This window comes from Podarcis vaucheri, assembly GCF_965113315.1.
Source record: "Podarcis vaucheri genome assembly, chromosome: 4".
NCBI lineage: Eukaryota > Metazoa > Chordata > Lepidosauria > Squamata > Lacertidae > Podarcis > Podarcis vaucheri.
In genome coordinates this window covers 67,974,354-67,999,532 of record NC_138762.1, presented here as the reverse complement: position 1 = coordinate 67,999,532, position 25,179 = coordinate 67,974,354, and the positions used below count along the sequence as shown (strand labels likewise).

General features: G+C 42.6%; 1 protein-coding gene across 4 annotated transcripts in view; it reads left to right on the top strand.

Moving 5' to 3' along the window:
- The first annotated feature begins 15,611 nt into the window (after window positions 1-15,611).
- Window positions 15,612-25,179, top strand: part of CDKL5 (cyclin dependent kinase like 5) — a 63,512-nt gene continuing 53,944 nt past the window's right edge. The window contains exon 1 of one of the 4 annotated variants that reach the window (XM_082221632.1): window positions 15,612-15,757. The gene's annotated coding sequence lies outside the window, so the exon portion shown is untranslated. Of the gene's footprint in view, window positions 15,894-25,179 lie in introns of all 4 variants that reach the window. The other 3 variants (XM_082221633.1, XM_082221631.1, XM_082221634.1) reach the window with 3 other exon arrangements.

The window sequence follows — 25,179 nt, the reverse complement described above, 5'->3', positions numbered from 1 at the left end:
GGACCTTTCTGAATAATTGCAGCAAAAGGTTGTACAGAATCCGTCATTATGACCAAATCAGGCATAACATTAGGAATCGCTCGATCCACCCAATGAATACGCATGAGTGCTTTCAACTCTGCAACAGTTTTGAGTTGATCAGAGTTCAAGGTGATTTGCTCACCTGGAGATTGATGGCCTTTTAAGGCTGAAAACAGTGGCCTTAGCACTTCAAGAGGGATTTTAAAATAAGGCCTTATCCAGTTAATATTTCCCAGCAATTGTTGCAGTTGTACATATTTCATTGTTTTTGAAATATGAAGTTCAGGGATTATTGGAATAGAATAACTAGCTATCATTTTATGTCCTAGATACTGAAAGGGGGGAGATTCCTGAACCTTCTCTGGAGCAATTTTTAAACCATACAAAGACAAACTGGTTATTAAATCATGTTTCCAATTAGGGGGAAGGACTGGAGAATAAAAAAGAATATCGTCCGTATAATGCTGAATCTTAAGATGTGGGTACTTAAGACGAAAGGATTGAAGTGCCTTATCCACAAAATATTGGCACATAGTGGGGGAATTTATCATGCCTTGAGGCAGAACCTTCCAGTGATATCTTTTAGATGGTGTACAATTATTTAATTCTGGAATTGTAAAAGCAAAAAATTTGCGATCCTTTTCATGCAGGGGAATAGAGAAGAAGCAATCCTGCAGATCTATTATAGCCAATTGATATGAATGTGGAATCATATTTGGATTAGGCATACCACATTGCAAAGGCCCCATGGGTTCAATGATGCTATTTATGGACCTCAGATCGTGCAAAAATCTATATTTCCCATTTTTCTTCTTAATTACGAAGACTGGGCTATTGAAAGGGCTGACAGAAGGTTCTATATGGTCAGCTAATAATTGCTGATCGACCAATTGTCTCAAAGCAATCAATTTCTCTGTAGTAAGAGGCCATTGCGGAATCCATATAGGATCAGTGGACTTCCAAGTAAGTGGAAGCACAAACTTATTCATTTATTTGAATGGATGCTTGTAATTGTTGCAACAAATCTCTTCCCCACAAATTAAGATGGATTTTGAGCACACAGGGCTGAATATATGCAATAACTTCAGAGCTATCAGGCAAAGAGACAGGCAGCCATTGTGCGCTTTTGCAAGAAGTCTGATTACCTCCCACGCCCCACACTTCAGGAGAAGTTTCAAGCGGCCAAGTTTGTTCCCAAAAATTATTCGAAATGACCGAAACATCCGCACCAGTGTCTATCAGACCCTCTAATATTTTTCCATTGATTTTATACTTACGAAGGAGTTTCTCTCTTCCAATACGTTGGGTCACAGCTAGAAGCTGAGGGGAAAAAGATAAAGAGAGCTTGTGCAGATTAGTGTCAATTGCATAAACAACATCAGGTGGTGAAGGCAGCATCACCAAATGAGCAAAGGATTCACCCTTTGTTAACTGCATGGGCATATGGCTCCAAAATTGAACCATGATTGTGCCCACATAGTCAGGAGGCAAGGCACCTGGGATGACATGAATGCCTTGTTTTGCAGCAGAAAATTTAGGTAAAATTAAACCTGTGATATTAGAAGGAAGTGGACCTGCCATTTGGCTGGCCATGATTATGATTTCACCAGGCAATGCAGTGTTTTTGGTCTCTTGATTAATCAAATCAATGGCAAATTCAGAAGGCATATTTTTAGTAACTTTTGCAGCAGCAGAAACCAAAGGCTGACAACTCTCTATTCTTTGGGGCCCGAGAGTCTGGGCCCACTGAAGTTTCCCTGTGACCTACATTGATTCGCCCAATGATAGCCTTTCCCACACTTTGGACATTTTTTGGAAGGTCTGGTCGTGGTATTTGCATTATTATTCTTCTGTGCAGTCCCACCTTGGGCCTTGCACTGTTTTGCAAAATGACCAGGCCGGTGACAATTATAACAGTTTCCTGTTTGTATCACGGAAGCGTGAAGTGCATTGGCAAACAAAGACATTGTGTGAGATTGACTCCCTACTTCCGAACACGCTTTTATCAAATCTGCAAGGGAATATGTTGAACGGCTTACGATTGATTGCAGCATTTTTCTGCAATCTGTGTTCGAGTTCTCATATGCCAATTTTTTTAGCAACTCACTTTGAGCCGTTTCATTATCAATCTGTCTACAGATAGATTCCTTCAATCTGTCCACAAATTGATGGTATGGCTCTGTATTCTGCTGTTTAACATTTACAAAAGAACTCAGTGGCTGTCCTGAGACAGGGATTTTACGAAATGCACGCTGCACGCAAGTTGCAGTGCGCTGAAGGTGTGAAGGTGACAACACGGCTTGGGCAGCCAGGGTCTCAAATGGAGGAGCGCCGAAAAGCTGGCTTGCTGTATGCGTTTGATCAGCCAGAGCGATGGCGGCATGTTTAAATTCATTTTCAAAAACTAAAAATTGCGCTGGAGATAACATCATCCTCATCAAATCTTTCCAGTCAATCGGAATCATTGTAAAAGAGGTAGATATGCCCTCTAAAATTCCCATTACATAAGAAGATTTAAGACCTGAATCACTAATGGCTTTCCTGAGATCTTTCATGACAGCATAAGGCAATTTTTCATGATAAACTTGTAATTGCTGACCTCCAGGAGCATTTTGATAAGTGAGAGGAAAAATTAATGGCATTTCACCAGCCCATGCAGCTGTTTCTTCCAATGAAAAAAGCCCATCCTGCTTAGCCTGTAAAAGCCCAGCACGGACGGCTCCATATTGTTTTGGCAAAGCAGCATGGTCTAGAGACAAAGAGGAAGGGACAAAGGCATGCTGATTTGCTTGTTCAGGCAGAGAAGGGGGGCCGAGGGGGATGGGGGGGGAATTTGTAAACTGAGAAGGAGCAGCAGCAGAAAAAACAGCAGGCTGAGCCACAACTTTTACAGCAGGGAGAGGGGGAGGGGTCTCAGAAAGCTGAGACGAAACTGGAGCAAGGGAAGGAGAAAAGGGAGGGGGATTTTGGCTAGGTGATGAAGGGGACAAAGGGGGCAAAATCAGGGGATATGGCGGGGGGGAAGTGATTTCTTCAGTTACCAGCAGTGAAGAAATTGAAAGAGAAGATTGTTCTAATTTCGCTATGGCGGTAGCACACTTTTGCCACGTGAGTAGGCAGCTGATTTGGGCACGTGGCTCAGAAAATAAAATTTTGCCGATTTTCTCCCATGTGCTAATTTGCAATGTGCCTTCTGCTTTATAAAAAGGACATTGATGATTTATCTCCTGCAGCAGCTGTTCAATCTCTTTTAGAGAAATTTGGACTTTGTCTATTGTCTGTCTTACTAACGAAAGAAGCTCTTTCGCATGAGCCTTTTGCACCTTACTTAAATCCCCTCCCATACTAACGAATTAAGCGCTTTAGACTTTTTCCCAGTCGGATTAGTATGAGGAATGCTTTTGGCTCTAAAGGGATCTCTATTGGGATCTGATTACTTACCCTTCTTCAGGATCACGTCGGGGTCACCAGATGTGGATTTTGGGGGTTTGTAGAGATGAATAAAAACAGACAACGAGATGTTTTCTTTCAGAGAGCTTGCGTGTGTGCCAGATGAAGGTGAGAGAGAGAGAGAGATTCTTTTTTCCTCCAGCCTCACAGCATCTCCTTTTATTCAAAGTTACAACAAGCATGGCCACGAATGTGCCAGTGGCTGATTGGCTCAATACAAGACAAAGAAACTGAAATCCTATTGGCTCATTTGTATGTAAGGCGGGCTTACATAGCTCCATAGATCTTTGGCACATGAAAGACAGAATGTTAGAGCTGTATTTAGACAGGCATATAAACTCTTAATCCACCTATGACTTAAGATTGATAATGTTATGACTAAGGTGTTTACTAATGTTTAGATTGTTATATAAACTCACACAATTAATTATACATTGAGGATTAACACATCATTGTGATTTACACATCATTGTGAACTAAAGGTGAACTAAAAGAGACAAGTGTGGTATGTAAGGAATGATATACAAAAGGATCTGTGCCAGGCACAGACCTTTAGCCTTGTGCGTGAAAGAGAGGGAGAGAAGCGTGATTGATTATAAACAGGTCTTATAGTCTGTTTTAGAAGCAAAGGGAAGATAGAAATAATTCCCAAAAATGCAGGAGGAAAGGAATATTTTACTATACTAGGCACATAGAAATAACATGTCTACATGTGTGGAAGCCACAGAGGAAAGACACAGGGGGAAGCAAATAGAGCAGAGGGGAGACCAATGAAGTGATGAAAGGCAATAAAAGAAAACAGCAGTATCATAGGTCCAGAGACATAAATGGAATCTTGGTGCACAGAAGCAACATATCATTAGAGAATTAGGGGATACAAGGTACAAAGAACAAGCCTTGGCTATGCGCATCTTGCCTTCCTTGTAAATTTTCAAGGGGCATCTCAGTAGCGACTAAAAAACTGGACTGGATAAACTCTGGTTTTATCTTGTAAGGCAATTTCTGTGTATATTTGAAGGTTACATATGTGATGGAGGAAAGTCATACAAGGAGCAACTTTCCTTGATTTATCAGCCAAATGCACAAAATCCTCTATCAAATGATGATCTTTATACAGTATTCCAGTTCATTTGCATATTCAGATATTTCTGCATGTCAGTGCTAGACTGCTGCAAACTCCTTTCATCATGCCACCTCCTCGGAACTAATTTAAGAGCTGTTATTCTCAGCTCAAAGTAACTGTGAGAAAATTTAAACTCTGTCAGTTTTTCTCCGTGAAGAAGGAAGTAGAATGAAGAAAAGGAATATTGCTTTCCACACACAGAAACATGTATTGCTGGGTAATTGTGAGAATTACCAGAATTCAGGGGGGAAAGTCAATTCAAGAGATCTGATTAAAAAATGTAGCTGATCATTTTATTTTATTTTGTCCCCACAGTTGCTCAATGTAGTTGCTGCATCAATTATGGGCTCTTTCCCCACATCCCTTGCCAACACTTGAATGAAGCACAACTGATGCTGGGACCATCCATCACTGGTGTGCAGATACTGCTGGCATATGGGGTGATGAATGGACTAAAAGCCTTGTGTGCTTGGTGCAACATTGACAGGCGGCCTACTTGGGAAGTACTACTCAACGGGCTCTAAATGGCCACTTTCATCTTTAAGTCAGCACATATGTGCCATGGATCTGCTTTACCTCTCTCCTAAAGCTAAGGTGGCTTGTCTGCAGCCCACAGGATGCATCCAGCCTCCCAAGAGCTTTTTTATGGCCCCCACCCCAATTTTGCATTTTTAAAACATATAAAAAACATTCAGTGGAATTCAGCACCACATGTTTCTGAACATTCCATATGCAGAAGAATTGCAGCTTGCCCATTGGAATGGTTCCATCTCTCCAACATTCCCATGTGGTGCTCTGGGAATTCTCCCAACGGGTGTGGGTGGTGCAGGGACAGGAGAGAGGCAGGGAAGCCTCATTGCACAGGTGGAAGTCCTTGCACAGGGCTTCTGCCGATGGGGCATGTTAGGTGAATCCCACCCACTGACTGCTCCTATGGTAGGTCTCCTGCTGCAATACTGTAATGCCAAAAGTTTTGTTGCGGCCTTCCAAGTTTCTACCTCCACCCCCACCCCAGTTTGTCTGATATTCTCTCTCTCTCTCTCTCTCTCTCTCTCTCCCCCCCCCCTACTCTTGCGGGTCTCCTCTGTGATTTGGTGATGCCCCAATTTTATTTTATTTTGTGATCCCACCTCCAATTTGTCCTGAAAAATAATTAAGGTTGGCCATGTTCCACCTTTGACGTGCATCATCTGGAGGACTGGCCATAAATCAATGCAAATTCTGGCCTGAAGAAATTTAACCACTGCTTTCCAAAGGGATCGTAAACTGAACCACCCTATGGCTCTGACCGTGTGCTATTGTGCTTAGAGCATTAATTATAATTGGGGGGGGGGGATTTATCTGAACGGTATTGAAGCCAGGCTGCTGAAACTCCTTGGAGTGAAATGTGACCTGCACCAGCAGTTGGAACTTTACTGAGTTTTCTTAAAAGTTTCATTTTTGTTTGTACTTCTGAATTTAAGTCTAGCTTATTTCTTTCATAATATTGAATATATTCTATGGCTGCTAATGGTTGGCTTTGTCCTGTTTTATTTTCTCATAGATAGATAGATAGATAGATAGATAGATAGATAGATAGATAGATAGACTTCTCCCCCCCCCCCACCCCAGTACTTTTTATAAGCAGAATAAAATGGCTGGAATGGATCTGCAGCTCCTTCCTGCATCTGTCTCCGGAAGCAGCACAGATGTTGCATTTCCATCCCAGCCTTTTTCTTCTACCTGCACCTGTCTCTGTCCCATGGCTCTTTCTCTATCTGTGATCCACTTTCCATCATTCGCTCACACCTGCTAAATGGCATCTCATTCTCTAAGGCAGGAAGATGAAGAAACCATCTGGAAGAAGGTACAGGGTTATAAAGACTAGGACTAGCCGCCTGAGAGACAGTTTTTATCCAGATGCCATTTCGGTTTTAAAAGCAGTGTAAGGTAGTCTCTGTGGGAGTATATTGTATTTAATTATGGGGTATCAGAGTTTTTAGGGGGTTAACCAGGCTGGGATAGCTGGGATATCAGGCTCGTTGGTTTTTGAATGTCTGATGTAGATTTTTTTCAATTTCGTTGTTCTCTATGGGGCAATGACAATAAAGATTATCGCATCGTATCGTAACGTAAACCTTAATCAGTTTTGGTCAATTTGGAGGAGACTCTTCAGAGTCACATGGACTGCAAGATCAAACCTATCCATTCTGAAGGAAATCAGCTCTGAGTGCTCACTGGAGGGACAGATCCTGTTCCGCCTGACCTTTGATTTGGACTCAGTCTGACCATTATGCTTCCCACCCCTAATGGTTTTGATTTTTGGGCTACTACTAAAATGAGGCTGCATTTTAAATTGTATTTTAACCCGTATTTTAATAAACTGGGTTTTTTTTTGTTGTTGTTGTTTTTGTTTTCCCCTATTATGCTTTATTGTAATTTTATTGGTGTTAGCCGCCCTGAGCCCGGCTCTGGCCGGGGAGGGCAGAGTATAAATAAAAATTTAGTATTGTTAATATTATTAATATACTTTGGCCACCACATGAGAAGAGAAGACTCCCTGGAAAAGACCCTGATGTTGGGAAAGATTAAGGGCACAAGGAGAAGGGGACGACAGAGGATGAGATGGTTGGACAGTGTTCTCGAAACCACCAGCATGAGTTTGACCAAACTGCGGGAGGCAGTGGAAGACAGGAGTGCCTGGCGTGCTCTGGTCCATGGGGTCACGAAGAGTCGGACACGACTAAATGACTAAACAACAAAATGCCTAGTTACAACAGCAGAATAATAATGATAGATAATTTTTAAAAAATAATTTTAAGTATTTCAAGTTTGTATTTTTAAAGTTTAGTTGTTAATTAAAAAATAAGTTTAGTGAAGTTTTAGTTCCTGTGGTTTGATTAATAAAAAATAATGTCTTTTGTGAATGTGTATGAGTACGCATTCAATAAACGTTCATCAAAAACAAAAAAACCCTGGGTTCATACCCTAATGAAATGTGCTACACACACCTATGCAGCAGTATTTTTTTTCTGTGTACCAGCTGCTGGGGAGCTGCATCAGGAAAGAACTATTAACTGCAACCCCTGCTTTCCAGAATCATTTGTTTGTCCACTGTAGAATACTAGACCAGATAGACATTTGGCTTGTTCCAGCACGATTGCTCTTATGTCCCCATCCTCACCTCAGATTGCAGTCCTGTGCACACTTACTTGGACTTTTGGACTCGATGTCCTGTGCACACTTACTTGGACACTTGGACTCGATGGCCCTTGTGGTCTCTTCCAACTCTATGATTCTATGATTCTATGATTCTACTTAAGAGCAATAAGATCCACTGAATTCAGGGATATTCAGGGATTGTTTTCTGAGAAATTATGCTAGAGTTTCCTCCAAACAGAATCTGATACAATAGCGCAAAATGATTGCCAAAATTTCTATTTAGGTTTTTATTATGTAATATTCTCCTCAGGCAATGTGGAAATGGGACATTTAGGTCACTATGGTGCATTTATGGTTTTCAAAAAGTAAGTGTGGAGCACTTTCCTCAAGTCACTTTAATGCACCTTCCATTTTCATTCAATAGATGTCACTGTAACACAGGCCAGGCACAGAATACTGTTTGGCAAGGAGTGGGAAGATTTAAGTACAGTATCTAGCTGTTATGTGTATTTAAAGAGCATTTTTCAGTGTAGCAGGTTGAATTTCTATATTTATTTATAAATGTTCCCCAACATCTTACAATAGTAGATTACTTGCAGGGTAGGGAAATTAATTCCTTATATAAGGTCAACATTTGGAATTTCCAAGTTGAAGCACTGAGAAGGGATTCTGATTTGATGTTTTGGAAGTAAAATTAAGAAAAACAATTAAAATTTATTCAGGGAGCAAACTTGGCTTATAAACCAAAGCGTAGGTCAATTTTATTTCATTCATGGATCTAGACAAACTTATTTACTTCAACTTTCTCTCCTTCACTTAGAATATGAATATGAATATATTTTGTTTCAATAGGACTTAATCACAATTAGCTCTCACCATCCTCTGGGAAGCCACACACACAGCTTTATTGCTGTCCATAGACCCAAAATACACAGTACAACAATAGTATATACAGTATGAATAGTTATTAAGGTGTAGGAACTGGGAAGTCTGTGCTCTTGTGTCCCAACCCACATGCCATCTAAATGATGTTTTAACGTTATGTGCATGTGAGACTCATTGTCTTCCTCCATTGCATGTTGAAAAACTGGAGGTTTTCACAATAGTTTTAAACAAATTGAAGTTTCTCCTTTAACCTGAATACGGGAAACTGTGGCTTGTGCAAACAGGACTGGCATGTTATCAGGCAAAATATGGGAGCTGCAGGTGCTGAGGGCTGGCAATTTCCTACCCCACCCACCCCACTATCCCCAGCCATTCTTCCTAAGACTCCCCATCATGTTTTGATGATGGAACACTAGAAATTATTCATTGGGTGAATGCAGCATTGAGGGAGGGCAATGCACTGGTGCACTTTCCAGGCTAAGGGTGTGTTTACGTTAACACTATTTTTTATAATACAGTGGTACCTCGGGTTACATACGCTTCAGGTTACAGACTCCACTAACCCAGAAATAGTACCTCGGGTTAAGAACTTTGCTTCAGGATGAGAACAGAAATCATGCGGCGGAACAGCAGCAGCAGGAGGCCCCATTAGCTAAAGTGGTGCTTCAGGTTAAGAACAGTTTCAGGTTAAGAACGGACCTCCGGAACAAATTAGGTACATAACCAGAGGTACCACTGTAATTTTATTTCACATTAACACTTCAAAGTAGTGGTTCCCAATTGGTGGTCCGTGGACCCCAGGGTGTCCACATAACCCACCCAGGAGGTCCATAGCACCACTCACATAACGAAAACTACCACAGAGATGTCAACATTTTCAAAAGTAAGGGGTACATGGCTTGGCTTTTGAAAAACAGGGTGCTCATAGTACTTAGCTAATTGGGAACCACTGCTTTAGAGCACAGGGAAGTGGTCGGCTTAGCTAACCCAGTGTGTTTCTCGGCTTGTTCTCCCCAGCTGTTCACATCAGCACCGTTTCATTAGTGTCATATTTGTTTCTGTGTACACTAAAGGGGGCATTGGTGGTTGGGAATGTCCATCCCCTATGCAAAGGTGTTCACAACTCAGTTTGAGATGAATTAGCAATGGCTTAAGGACTCCTACAATCTGAAGCTGCTTTGAGAAACTCAACAAACTGTAGTATTTTATAAACAATGCAAGATACGTTTGCATTTTGCAGAACATCATATGAACATTGGAAACCCAGCACTAGAAATGCGGTGAGTGAGCAGTAAACTGAAGTGTGAGCACAGGCATGCAAGTACAGACCCATTTCTCCTGCTCACAGATTTAGCTTTCTGCTCTGTCCTATGGCCCCAGGGACTGTAAGATTATGTCCCATTTTTGTCCCTATTCAGCTGTTAGATTGTGTGCTGGTTTGGCTGTGCTTCCTAGCCAATACCACCAAGAGAGCAGTATAGGCAGGCATGGACTGATTCACGTAGCTTAGGTTATGTGATGCTACACATTGAAATAAAATAGGCAGTTTTGGTCCTAACAGTAAGATAGAATCAGAATGTTTTGATATGAATGTAAATTTCCAGCAGATGCAATACATTTGTTCTATAGTGTCAAAGTGAACTGAACTCGTTTATGAACAGTGCATAAAAGCAGTTTGACGTCTGAATATTTAATGTATGTATATTATATACCTTAACCGACTTTCAATAAAACATTGCCAGTTTGTTCCAGTGGTTTAGTAAAGAACTTAAACTTCAGAGTACAGCATGTATGAGTACAAATATGAAATTAGTGCAGCTTTTATTAGTTTTTCTGTGAAAGCTATCTTTTAAAAACAAACAACAACAAAGAAAACAGTAATTCCCAAAACTGTAACCCTTCGAACTGAGGTATGCTAGTCCAGAGAAATAAAAGCTATGGAGTTGCTTTTTGTTTTATTGTGAGGTGCCAAGGGGAAAAAAGAAACAGTGAGAACGAATAATGACTAGTTTGGTGTTGTCTTTGTGCCAAGTCCTGCTGCTTTTATTCATACAAAACTCCATTGATCTCATGCATTTAAGAATGATTTCACATGCAGCAATAGCTGTGATCCTTAAAAATGCTTCTTATGTAATTATTTTTACACCCGTGCAAAATAGACATCTAATTGGAGTTCTTTGGTTAAAGTACTTTCATAATACTATGCTGTTCTCTGCAGGCATTTATTTACACACACACAGGGCTGCTGCTTCTGCTCGCTTGACTTGCCCACACTGCCCACACCACCCCCTCTCCAAAACTATTCCCCTGATCATAAAGGTCAGCTAAACCACCTCACATTTCCTTGGAGCTTCTCCAAGTCACCACCCTCCCTCTCCCGTTACACCTCACAGCTGCTGTGGGAGATGGGAGAGAAAAGCCTCTCTGTGCTGCTTGCTCACTTTGCTGACCACCTGCTGTTCCAGTGGCATATTGCAGTTTGGTGGCCAAGCAAACTGCAGCATGATGACATCCTTACACACACACACACACACACACACAAAATGTGCAAACTGCAAAAATAAGTTCAGACATATTAGTTGAGTCTGGATTAACCATTAAGCCACATACAGTGTGCTCTAGAGCTGTAGCAGAGTTCCGGCCAAGATGGATTAGTCAATGTCCCAGTATATGCCTTTCAGTAGGTCATCCCATTGGAAGAAGCCACTGGTAGCCAGAGTAGCTCTTCATCCTCAAAGCACCTGTAAGTAGCTATGGCCCAAGGTACCCCCCTAATGATCTCCTGTCCCTATGCATCATCATGACAGTGTACGTACTGCCTTTCAGTTTTGGCTGGTGGAAACAAGGACAGAGATTTTGTGGTTCTCTTTAGTAAAATAAAAGAAAAAAGATGCTGTATCAGGAGAGTGATGAGCAGTGATGGTACTTCTTTGTGCCTGAAAAGCAGCTGGGACCTGACAGCACAGGTACCTTTTGTTTTGGCAACCGGAAGCTACTGCAGCCACTAAGAGATTTCATATTTTTGTTTGATGCCTTGTTAAGGGACAAAGGTAGGAACCAAAGGTAAGAGTGACTTGGCTTGCAGATACAGATAGGTAGCCGTGTTGGTCTGCCATAGTCAAAATAAAAAAAATTCCTTCCTGTAGCACCTTAAAGACCAACTAAGTTAGTTCTTGGTATAAGCTTTCGTGTGCATGCACACTTCTTCAGATACACTTCTTCAGTGTATCTGAAGAAGTGTGCATGCACATGAAAGCTTATACCAAGAACTAACTTAGTTGGTCTTTAAGGTGCTACAGGAAGGAATTTTTTTATTTTGGCTTGCAGAGTGAGCTTGTTCCGTTTCTCCTCTTAGGCTGTAGTTCCTTTTAGATCAGGCATAGGCAAACTCGGATCTCCAGATGTTTTGAGACTACAATTCCCATCATCCCTGACCACCAGTCCTGTTAGCTAGGGATGATGGGAGTTGTAGTCCCAAAACAAATGGAGGACCGAGTTTGCCTATGCCTGTTTTAGATTATAGAATCCTTGAATACAGCCAGGGGTGATTTGATAATGATGTTCAAATTGCTATTTGCATTTCCTGTAGCTTTTCATAAGTGTGTCACTCGGTTGTACATGCTAAAAGTTAGTGTATTTGCATTCTTAATTGTACTATCAACACAATTTTCTGGTGTAGGAGAGAATATGCACACACAGGTTTATAGCTGTTGTGCATCTGGCCCACAATAATACAGATCTTTAAGACTGATCACAGAACACGCATACAGACATTTTGAATTTAAGACCTAATTTTCCAGGGTCTGTTATATAATCTAATCAAAAAATGGCAGTTCCCAATATGTACCATGTCACACACATAGATAAATTCAAAATTAATGTGCACGAGAGACAAAAAAATGCATTATTAATGTAGTTTATGAAAGAGCCCAAAGGTATGATTAAAATAAGTGTATTGCATGTTAAAGCATATGAGAATGTATCTCTACATTCCTCTTATTATTAGTTTAGGTAAATGCTAAAAGGGAGGATCATGCCAATTTCACACAAACACGTGAGAGTAGTATCTGTACCTTTTGCCTTATATCTCGGGTTTTACAAATGATAGAAACTTGTCCTTTTCTAAAATAAATGAAAGCTGGGAACCTGGGGATTATGGTTCATCCAAGGAGACCAGTTCTCCTCCCCCTGTGGACACCTGTGCTTGAAAGCCTTCCTACACACATAGGATCTACGCTAAAATTATGAAGACTATGTTATAGGTATCCTGGCAGGTGGCATACCCAAAGTGGATTGTGTTTAAAGGTTTTTGGCAGCATTCTTATACTCATGTGGGAGTGCAATACAATACACATCTACTTAGTAGGAAGCCACATTGAGTTGTTCCCAGCAGGTGAGTGTTCATAGGGGCATATTCCTAGATAAGTGTGCCTAGGATTGAAGTCTTAGAAACACATTTGATATCCATGGCTGTGATCCAGATCCATAACCATCAAACGAAGAAGGAATGTTGCCCTAGGTCACATGAGAAAGCACCTGTGTTTTGTTTTTCTTGGGTTGCCTTAGTGTGTGGCTTGGCTACCTGCCATTGTTATCATCATCATCATTTATACAGCGCCCACCATGTACATGGCACCTTACAAAGCTTACACAGGCAATCAGTAATTACAGTACTGTTCTCTGTAAGCACCTTACTGCTCAAACCTAAGTATACACATTCAGAATACCTACTGAGTTCAGTAGGTCTTCCTAGTAAGTATGGTTAGGTTTGCAGTTGTGATGTGCCTTGGTTTTGGCTTGCTAGAAGGCAGATACTATCTTGCTGCAATTAGCTAGACTAGATGGCCTGCTGTTTCCATTATTTCCATGAGAGCTTGCACAACCAGTTGCTGGAAAAATACGGGTGGGTGGTATTGCCCTCATTTTCTTTTGTGGGTTCCCTAGAGGCATTTGGCAGGTCACAAGAGGAAACAGGACTCAGCAGGACTCTCTACAGTGTCGTGGGGGGGGCAAGCTGGGGGTTTTTTTTGCCTCAGGTGAAGCCTCCAGAGGGGCACCATTGAGACTCCCAGCCTCTCTCTCTCTCTCTCTCTCTCTCTGTGTGTGTGTGTGTGTACAGAAATGCGTGGGAGGGGGGTATGCCAAACCTTGTCTTTGACCCAGGTGAAAAAAAACTTAATTTTCACCACTGCTCTCTATATGCTCTTAAAATTGTCTTTGACAAGCTGGTGCTCTCCAGATGCTTTAACTGCAACTTCAACCAGGCTGGTGGAAGTTGTAGCCCCAAACTTCTGGAGAATGCAAGCTTGGCAAAGGCTGCCTTTCAGCAACTTGTGTGGAACTAACTGTCACATACTGAAGCATTCAGACACATGCAACTTAAATCGATATGATCCTGTATCATGCGAGTCCTCTGGATATATATGAATTGTATAATTTATTTTATTGGTGATGGTGAGGTAAATGTTCTAGTTATCTGACTTGGGGGAGACACTATAGCTCATGCATTGTATCCAGAATACACAAATCCAGCATGTGCCCTTACAATTCCCACAATCTAATATTCCAATTATCTGAACATTTTGGATGACGAACCCACAAACTACTTGAATAAAGGAGGCTATTCACTGATAGTTGATTTCAGGTAAGGAGATTTCAGACTTTTTTCAGAGTACTGTGTTGAACAGGAGTTGCTTCCAAAGAAATGTTTTGAGGATTACATCCTCGAAGGTCAATCTTGCTTCAGTTGAAGTAAGTAACAAAACACCTATTGCAATAAATAGGGGAGTTAATGACTGGAAATCTAAGTATCCTGACCCAAAATTAATTTCCACTCTTTATGAATTCAACGTGACTTAACTTCTTAGTTAATGGGTTTACAATTCAGTGTACTGATATCTGGTACTAGGGCTTTGTACACATTCCCCTCCAGCGTGCTCCTCCTCCCACCACCGGTTTGGGAAGTGATGCACACACCACGGTTTGCCACAATCCATACTGACAGTGTACCTATCCTGTCGTTTCTTACGAAGTAATACTGCTCACCCACCCACCAGCTTCAATCCAAAGGGGGGGCGCGCGTGCACAAGAATGATCTATCTGCATTTTAAGTCAGTAATTTGTTCACAGCCCTGTTTGCGAGCTACGGGGGGGGGGGGGAGAATCCACCAAGAAAGGATGCATTAATGAGGAAAGCCTGTGCATACTACTGACCTACACTGCAAACATGCTTAGCAGTTTCCTGCACGTTGCATCCTTGGCGCCTCTCCCCTCCCCTCCTCCCTGGCACATGCAACAGTAGTCATAAAATGTGGGGAGGGGGACGAAAGAGCATCCACCCTGAGGGGAATCCGTGGTAGAGAGCGACGAACAAGATGATATATATTCTTCTCCCCTGCCTGTTTTGAGCCCCCACCTGTTTCTGCCTGTGTCACATACGCTGCTTAGTCATAACAGCACCAGCTGCTGGTGCTGCTTATGCCTCCCTCACGAGCACCCAGCCCCCCTCCCTGCCCCTCTCCCCACCCTTCCCTCTCTCCTTGGCAGCAGCAGCTGCTACTTCCCAGTCACGACTCCCCTGCTGCTACCAGCCCCCCTTTCCCCCTCCATTTCTCCCTCTCCCGGCTCCAGCTGCCAGGCAGCGGCGGCGGCGGCGGCAGCAGAGGTAAAAGCAGCAGCATTAGCCGCCGCCGCCGCCTCCTCCGTCTCCATCACGGCCCCTGTGGTTGCTCGGGAACTGCAAAGCCAACCGAGCCTGGGCGTGCAGTGGGCGGGGCCAAGCAGCGGGAAAAAAAAGGCGGGCGTGGGGGTGGAGTCACGGTGGCGAAGGCCCGCCCATCTCCAGCCCCATCGTGGCGCAAAGCGAGCGCGGTGTGTGTGGGGAAGGGGGGGGAGAGGAGGCGGGCGCTTAGCCCCATTGGTTTCCATGGGGCTAAGGGCGTGGCCTCCTCCGCCCCGTGCTCCTTTCCCATTGGCGGGAGTGAGTGTCAGTGGACCAAACGAGAGCGCGGGCGGTAGGCAAGGGGAGGAGGGAAGGCCCGTGTCGGTAAACACCTCCCTCCAAGCCTTGCAAGCGGGTAGCGGGTTTGGCTGAGAACGAAGCGAGCGAGCTGCGAGGCAGAGAGAGGAAGGCGTGAGGCAAGTGCGGGGAGGAATTTTTCTCTTTTTTTTTCCACGCGGGCGGGCAATAACGAAGGCGGCGCCAGGGAGGCGGCGGCGATAGCGGGAGCAGCAGCAGCGCTGAGGGACGGAGCGGCGGGGGATGCGAGGCCCGGTAAGCCGCGGGCACTCGGGAGTGGAGGCGTTTACCTGCCCCACCTGTCGCCCACATTGCAGTTTCCCCTCAGCCTCCCTCGCCTCCTCCCCCTCCTCCCCCTTCCCATAACCGCCCCCCCCTTTTCAAATCCCACCCTCAGCCCCCCAGCACACACGCCGTAGTTGCCACAGATGCCGCCTACTTCCTCGCCTCTCTCTTCTCTCTCTCTCCCTCCCCCCCCCACAACCCCACCACCTCCAAATTCCCTTCCTGCTGTTCCCTTTCCCCAACCGAAGCGCAAGTCCCATTGGGCATTTCCCATCCCCTCACCATCCATTTCCCCACAGGGCTGCTGCTTATTTTTAAAGGGGGGGGGTATTCTGGTGGTTGTTGTTAGGGGTATTTTCCCTGCCACCATCGCCACCCCACAAGTGCAGCCGCCACCGCCTCTGTCTTCAGCAGCAGCAAGACCAAGGGCTTGCCAGACCCCCGCATCCATTAATATGTTGTACTGGGAGTGATGGTGGCGTTGGAGACCTCGGCATGATCCATCTCGCCGGGCTGCTTTTATATGCTTGGTATTCTCGTGGTGCTTTGAGATGAAGGCAAGAGGAGCCAGCCCAGGCAGCTTTTCCTCCTTCGCTGCTTCTCCTTGCCTATTTTTATTCTTCTGGTATGTCATACATGTGGCTTTCTTCCTTCTCTCTCTCTCCCCCCCCCCCCATCTCTTCTCCCCCAATGAGTTAGGTGTGAGCAATATTATGTATGCAATTTCACTGCAGACTCATGTTCTGTGCTGTGGCTTTTCCTTCCCTGTCCTGTTAGTAAAAATTGCAATTTGGGCTGAAAGCCCCATTCTATGCCATGCTTTACCTCTGGGTGCTTGACATACAAGGTTTTGTGCACCTTTCCCTTGGCTCCCTGTGGAGATGTGTATTTGAATAGGCACAGATGTGGGGGAATGTTAATTCTTACACATCACAGGTTGGCTTCAGTTCTCTCCCCCCCCCCCCCGCACATCTTTTGTGATAGATTTTTTAAAAGTAAAGGTGTCAAAGATTGCTGTGAAGAGAATGGTACACGCAGCCTTAGGCGGAAGCTGAATGTAATGGCAAAATCCTGATGAAGCGCCGTTAAAAATTTCCCTCTGTAAGATAGGCTCTGGGATTCCCCTTATGGTGCCATTGCTTGTCTTTGCTTTATAGTGCAGCTTCTGCGTCCATCACATTGTGGTCAACTAACAGACCCAGTAGAATTGAAAGTATAATTGAGTAATCTGTGTTCTTCGTTAGAAATTTTTAAAAATAATTTGTCTGAAGCTATTTCTTGTGAAAGGGTTGGGCTTTATAATAATGCAGGATATGTGTGTGCATTGCTTATATAGGGCAATGTGTTTGAAATTTTCAAAAACGTAATTCTATTTATTTGGTCAAGATAAAGCATTGTATTTGTTAAACATACTCAATGTATACATCCATGACTGAAATACTGTAATTATAGTTTTAATCATTAAAAGCAGACAACATACTAAAAATAGATAAAAACAGCCCTTTAATTACTCAACAGCCCTATTGCAAATTAAATTTGAAGTTTTGAAAGAACAGGATTGAATGAAATGTTTAATTTTCACTTGCTCATGTCTTCTACCTTCTGTTGGGAGGGTTCAAAACCCCTGGCCTGCTTTTTCTACTTGTACATATATATTGTAGCTGCTGGCAGTTTTTAAAGATTGCTCCTATATGAGGCACTTAGAATGAAATCAACAATTGTTATATAAACTCATTGGTATAAGGTGAAATTTGGGGAACATTTACACAAATGCACACACATATATATCTCTTCTGCTTTCTCCTTTTTGGTGAGGGCTTAGTTTAGGAGCTCTTTTCCTTGCCTTAGCTTATGTGATGAAATGACTTTTAAAAAGAATACAATTCGTCATATAATAATTGCATTCTTTTGGGAAGAAAAGGTTATGTGAGTTTCTGTGTCTTCCCTGCCTCTCCCCACTGCCCCCTCCCACAGAATGCTGTTTTGGATGAATGGTGGAGGCAAAGCTCCTAAGTTAGCTCAAAACAGCCATAGGTTGCATAGGTTGCATACCTACCTGGGGTAGGGACTAAACCTTTGAACTTAATGACACTTACTTCTGAATAAAAATGAACAGAATTTCAGTGGCAAAGTGTATAATTATTAGACTTTCAATAAAGTCTTAAAATTAGCACTTGGAAAAAAATTTAAATGCTAAATATCTGTAGTTGCTTATAACATTAATTATATCTGATATGTATATATTTTTAAAATATACATAGTGCTTTAATGTTCAAAGTACATAATTGATCTTTACAACAATCTTTTAAGGTAGGTAGAATTGTTGTCTTCATATCACTGCTGACAAATAGTATCTTTAAGTCAAGTAGCTGGATTTGAAACAAGGACTCTGGCTCACGGCTTAGATCCCACCAATCCTATGTCTACTCAGAAGGAAGTCCTACTGCATTGTATGTTGCTTACTCTCAGTGAAGAGGGGTAATTAAGATTAGGTGTCTTAATTAGGAAAGTGTTTGTAGTAGGCTTGAATTATGCAACCTTTGGGATTTGACGTGTGCTCCTCCTCAAGCAGAACCTTAGTAAGTCAATTTTAGATTGGATTCCTGTTGCAGAGATACCCTAGGCCACTGATTAAATTTTATATTTTGGAATTAAGTAAAAATTGAGTCAATGCTTTTAAAAAATGTATAAAGTCCTGTAGTAGCTTTTTACTTCAAGCTTTTTTATTTATTTAGTTTCATTTTCTTTTATTTCTTTTATTTTTAATTATGCTTGTTAATACTGACCACATTGTAGTGTCTTGGGGTGCAATCTATGCTCCTGTTGCTGATGGAGTGGCCCATGCTGGAAAGGGGGGCAGGACAGTTATGTCTAGATCAGATCAGATGCCATTGTGTGGTGGCAGTGAGTTTGGTTTGGGATTGAGCGGATTACATGTAGGTTTTCCCTTGCTCTCAAAAAGAGCCTTTTGAGGGGGTGGGGTCCGCTGGGCTCTGCCAGTAGGCCACCCACCCACTCATTCAACAGATGGAAGGGAAAGACTGGTGAGGATGAGAGGCTGACTCACAAAAAACCTGAATAAAAATATTTTTAAAAAAAATACAACCACAGACATGGCATGATCAGGGGTTGGATTGCTCTTCCTTTCTTATTTCTATGTGCCACATCAATATTGTAAGTTTTTATATTGACTAACTTTTCTGTATCATTCTAACAGTATTATGGTCAAATCTTTCTAATGTATTGTATGTCATGGTGGGACGCGGGTGGTGCTGTGGTCTAAACCACCTAGCCTCTTGGGCTTGCTGATCAGAAGGTCAGCTGTTCGAATCCGCACGATGGGGTGAGCTTCTGTTGCTCTGTCCCAGCTTCTGCTAACATAGCAGTTCTAAAGCATACCAGTGCAAGTAGATAAATAGGTACTGCTGTGGCAGAAAGGTAAATGCATTTCTGTGTGCTCTGGCTTCTGTCGCGGTGTTCTGTTGCACCAGAAGCAGTTTAGTCATGCTGGCCACATGACCCTGAAAGCTGTCTGTGGACAAACGCTGGCTCCTTCAGTCTGAAGTGAGATGAGCACCACACCCCATAGTCGCCTTTGACTGGACTTAACTTTCCAGGGGTCCTTTACCTTTTACCTATAGTACAGTGGTACTTTGGGTTATGAACGTAATTCATCCCGGAGGTCCGTTCTTAACCCGAAACGGTTCTTAACCTGAAGTTTGGGATCACTAATGGGGCCTCCTGCTGCCACTGTGCCGCCACCATGCAATTTCCATTCTCATCCTGGGGCAAAGTTCTCAACCTGGAGCAGCTGCTTCCGGGTTAGTGGAGTTTGTAACCCAAAGCGTTGGTAACTCGAGGTACCACTGTATGTTATGTGTAGAAGCTATTGTATTACTGATGCACTTAAGTATGACTTTGCACTTTTCCATGGCTTGTATTCAATTCCTCATTTAAGACTATATTTTTATGCATTGTGTAGAAGTGTAGCTTGATCCTATGCATGTTCACTCAAACAAGTCCATTTCAATGAGTTACTTCAAAATTAGTATGCATGGGATTGCAGCCCTACTATTTTTGCACTGCCTTGTTCAAGATAAACAAGATTTCTTGTTGATAACATTCGTATCTTTGAAATCATATTTATTGAGATTTCTTCAGGTTAAGAACAATGATTTATCAGAATCTCTTGCTCGGTCTTTCAGTAAACAGTTTCTTAAAAAAACTATTTTATAGGGAGCTGTGCTTGTTGTCTCATGTGACTACTGATTCAAAGAATAATATGTTACTTGATTGATGTAATACACAAATTAGTAAACAAATATGTAGTGTACATACATAATTTCTAAGTTTATGCACAGCCTGATCTGTGAATATTTATCCATTGTATTCAATGCGACTTGCTTCCAAATAAGTGTTCTTAGGATAGAAGTTTGTAGTAAGAAATGCTGTTTAGTAAAGTAGTTCATCCTAGAATGATACTTTGGCTTTTGTAAATTGTCACTCCTAGGGCAGAGCTTATGGCTTTGTGTTAGCATATCTGAGTTGACAAATGGTGTTGAAATCTATCAGTAACACAGTGTGACTATTAGTTTTTTCTGTTAATGCATGGACAAAGACCAGCCAGCTGGGTAGGTAGGCGGAATGAGAAGGCAACCAACCTAAATTCTCCCCCTTATTCATTTTTTTTTTTTTTTACAGTCAAGTTAGGAGGGAAACACTAGTGGTGCATCTTATTCAAAGATGGGAATAAAATGTCTAAACTGACCTTCAAAACCTACACAAGATGCTCCTTGATAGTAATCCATAGCCAAAGTATGCATGGATGAATATACAGGGCAGCCCAACTTTTCATACCAAGTGGGCCGCAAGAATACTTTGACATGGAACCCACAGACTGCACACTCCCTTGTTGCACTTGGGGGGGTGGAGCGAGGCCAAGATTTGACGCCCCCCCCAGCAGCCCTCATGCAGCCTTCCCAAAGCTGGATAAGTGAGGTACTGGGATTTGGGAAGGAGGTGCGAGGCTCTGGCAGGGTCCTAGAGCCTTCCCATCTCCTTTCCAAATCTGAGAAAGTGCTAACTAGGCTTTGGGAAGGAGCCCGGAGGACTCTAGGACCCTATCAGCGCCCCCATGCATTCCCAAAGCCCAGTGCCTCACTGACTCAGCTTTGGGAAGGAGGTCTGTGAGAAAGGTGTCAAATGTTGCTGAGGGCTGCCCAGAAAGGCCTTGAGGATTGCATGTGGCCCTTGGACTGCATGTTGGACCTCCCTGTTATATAACGTTTGAAGGCCAATTTATAGACAATTTACCCTTGATACCCTGTCACAGTTGTAGCAGTCTTGGCAGGGCTTTCACTGTTGTTATCCCCTCCACACAAGCAAGGGGGGGAATGGGCAGAGATGTAGGATATTGCTAGTTAGACAGAAGGCTGTCTTTGTGGTAGTGATCAAATTAAGACACTATTTCCCTAGGCACATGTGTGCATGATGCCATCACTGCTATTTTTAAACACCATGTGACCTCTGACCTGTTCTGCTATGTTTTTTGTTTTTATTTAGGATATGTTCTTTGGCTACTTTATCTACTATTCTCATTTTAATGTTCTTATTGGTACCTCTATACTGCCTTGGTTCCTAAAATAACTTAAGGAAGTCAATGGAATGAAAGTTTTGCATCTCCTCCTTCCCACTGCAGCTATGTGTGTCGCTTAAAAGTCTTAATAGAGGATCAAGGGACTCCTGAGCAATTGGGAAGGGAATGTGTACCACTCTGTAATAAAAAATGTCCAAGATAGTTTTACAATAAGTTGCAAAACTCAGTGGATGGAACCCAGAGAAATGTAGGCATAAAGGAACTAAGGTTGTGGTAGCTAACCCATAGGCCAGATTTCCCCTTCCCCAAAAAAGACCCTCCCAGCACTTCTACTACCTCAGCAGAACCAGTCTAAACCAGGGAGTGTGAACTGTCATCTGCATGGTGATACCAAAGCCCAAAATTCAGGATAACCTTGTTCTCAAAGGTTTCAGGTAAACTTTGAAAAGCATAGGGAATAAAATGGAATCCTGTGGCATCAGTGCCATGTAGCATGGCAGAAGTTCCCAAGCAACACCTTTTGGAATTGATGCTATTAAGGCATGGGGCAGCAGAAACTGTGGCTCTCCCGTTCCTAATAGAGCCTATCTAGAAGGAGAGCATCCTTAGAAAACTTCTAAGAGAGAAATAGGGAACCTATGATCTGCAGGTCTAACTAGGTCTGCCAAACCTCCTTATTTGGCCTGCTAGGCCATTTTGGCTGAGCTGTTCCCACCTGCTCTATGTCAGCTGCTGGGCAGGTAAAATACCTGGTTTAGCCAAAGAGAGAGGTGCTGATCTGTGATGCTTAAAAAGTCCTTTCCAAGGGACTTCATAAGATAATGCTTTGTAAACTGTTCTGTAAGACCTGCATGGGCAAAAAGGTTCTGCAAGACCTGAGTAGGCAAAAAAGTCACCTGATGCTATCGTGGCACCAGACGGTGGAAAGGAGGATGGTCATGACTAATCAAATCGGGGATGTAAGGGGTGGGATAAGATAACTTTGTAGCTTGCTGGTCAGATTCAGTTCTCTACTGCTGCTTTAAGAGATCCAGGTCACACTCCCCTTGTCCGTCTCCTATTACAGGTCAACCATTGTGACAACTGAGGCAGTTTCTCTGCCAAAGCTAGTCAAAGTTGAAATACAGGTGATCAGGTCCATCCAAGAGTGTCTGGAGTTGCATGGCAACCACTCCCTTGAGCAGCTTTCTCAAGAAGTGAATATTTGCAACTAGCAAACAATAATGTCTTCTAGTGTGGCATTACCATTGTTTTATTCAAGATAGATGGCACTTTCCCCCTTGTTGCCTCCTGAATCCATATGGTCAACTCTCCTGCTAGATGTTAGACTAAGAAGGTGAATGGTTGCGTGAATGTTGTAGGCCATAACTTGTTTTCAATACCTGAAATTTAATTTATAGCTCAGGACTAGACTGTCCACTAGACACCTTCATAGACTGAACTCCTATAGTAGTGGATGTTACCTGCTTAGAGAAAATCTTTATATCTGATATTACCCTTAGTTTTAAGCTTTATTTGGGCTATTTGCTAAAACTGTTTCACATAAATCGATAAGATCAAGAGCCTGCAAGCAATTTTGTTCATCTTGTGCAGGTTGCTTTGACTGGTTTGTGTGCTTTTTGTTTGTTTCATTATACAGTGGTACCTTGGGTTACATACGCTTCAGGTTACATACGCTTCGGGTTACAGATTAACCCAGAAATATTACCTTGGGTTAAGAGCTTTGCTTCAAGAGGAGAACCGAAATTGTGCAGCGGCGGCGCAGCGGCAGCAGGAGGCCCCATTAGCTAAAGTGGTCTTCAGGTTAAGAACAGTTTCAGGTTAAGAACAGACCTCCAGAACGAATTAAGTTCTTAAGCCAAGGTACCACTGTAATAATATTGTTGTTTAGTCGTGTCCGACTCTTCGTGACCCCATGGACCAGAGCATGCCAGGCACTTTTGTCTTCCAGTGCCTCCCGCAGTTTGGTCAAACTTATGTTAGTAGCTTGAAGAACACTGTCCAACCATCTCGTCCTCTGTCATCCCCTTATCCTTGTGCCCTCAATCTTTCCCAATAATATAGATAATAGCAATTTCAATTTCTTGTTAAGTCGTGCATTTTTGTCTTTAAAAACAGTGCCTTTATATTTAAAGCTGCCTTTGTTTGCTGTTGTATACTGTAACCACCAAGAGTTGGTGTACAAAGAACTTTTGTTAAACTCGTTGAATTGTATTTATTGTTCTTGCATGAGTGTACAATACAATCAGTGGCTCCTAAGAATGTTGCTTACAAACCAGCTTTGTATAGTGTCAGGCTGATGGGTTATCTAATTGAATATTGTGTCCCTTGACTTGATTGCCTCAGAACCTAAACAGATGACTTTTCTAGTGAATCCACCTGAGGTAGCTTGACCAGGGATACTAGGGACTGAGATGGAGACATATATGAAGTGTATGTTTTGCCAGGGACCAGTGTTTGAAATTAGCCAGGTGCCAGGCACATTTTGCACCTGGCTTTCGATCACTTGCAACCAAGTGGCTATGCCTGGATGGTGTTCTGATATCTTCACCATCTGGAGGTGCATGCCTGGTGATCATTGGATCTGGACTGTTTTCACACACTAATATCCCATTCTGTAGAATTCTATCAGTTATATTTTATCTGCACAATCAGAATGAATTTCCAGTACCAAAATGCTTCTCTAGTGCATCCTGAGTAGGAGCAGTCACCAGTAAGAAATAGAGGTTGGAATAGGCCAGTATATATGTGGACTGCCCCTGGATCAAGCGACTTTTCTTTTTAAGTTCTCAAAGCTCAAAGTTGTTATCTGAACTAGCCAGATGTTTAACTGAGAATCAGCCACACTCAATCCATCATTTGAAAAATAAGACTTTAGGACTGTCTTGCTCAAAAATGGCAACTAAACATTCCGTTTTGGCAACTGTAACCTTGGTTTAAGGAGCCATTTGGCACCCGGCTTATATATCTGAGTTTCTAACACTGCCAGGGACACCTTGTGAGATGGTGCAGATGGTAAAATGTTGCTGCCATGTGATTCCAGGCCTTTGCTTGCAGATATAGCTTGATGCCAGTAGCAAATTGCAAATGACGTCTAGTAAAGTTTATGATTAGACTAGGGCTGTGCCAAACTAAAACCCGTTCTCCAGTTTCTTGATGTTTTGTTAGCCTGTAAGAGCCTTCTGTTTTTCTGCCTCATTTGTGGGGTACATAGAATGTTATAATTTTGGTTGGTGCAGGGGTGTAAGATGCTCTCCTCTCAATTGGTTAATATTCATTCATATAAGGAGTTTGATAATTTGTGTTGACAGTCCCGTAAAACCAGTTTATAATTTGCTTGTAAAAGAAATATTCTGGAGGCAGAGTTGGAGAGTATACATTCAACCGTGTTGAATAGAGTCACATTCTCTAATGCATGCCAGTTTGTGTTCAGCTGTGTTGCATTACTAAAAATAAATGTACCCTCTCTGGATTGAGCATTCTGGAAGAGGGATAAAGAAAATGAATTATCTGTCTTGTTAATGTACTAAACATTTGCATTTTAAGTAACTTCATAATGTGTATTCCCTTCTGGTTTGAACCATAAGATGGCTTAGTAGAAATTACATGAAACAAGCTATAGCTAGAGTTGATCAAGTGTTTGGGTAGGAGCCTATGCAG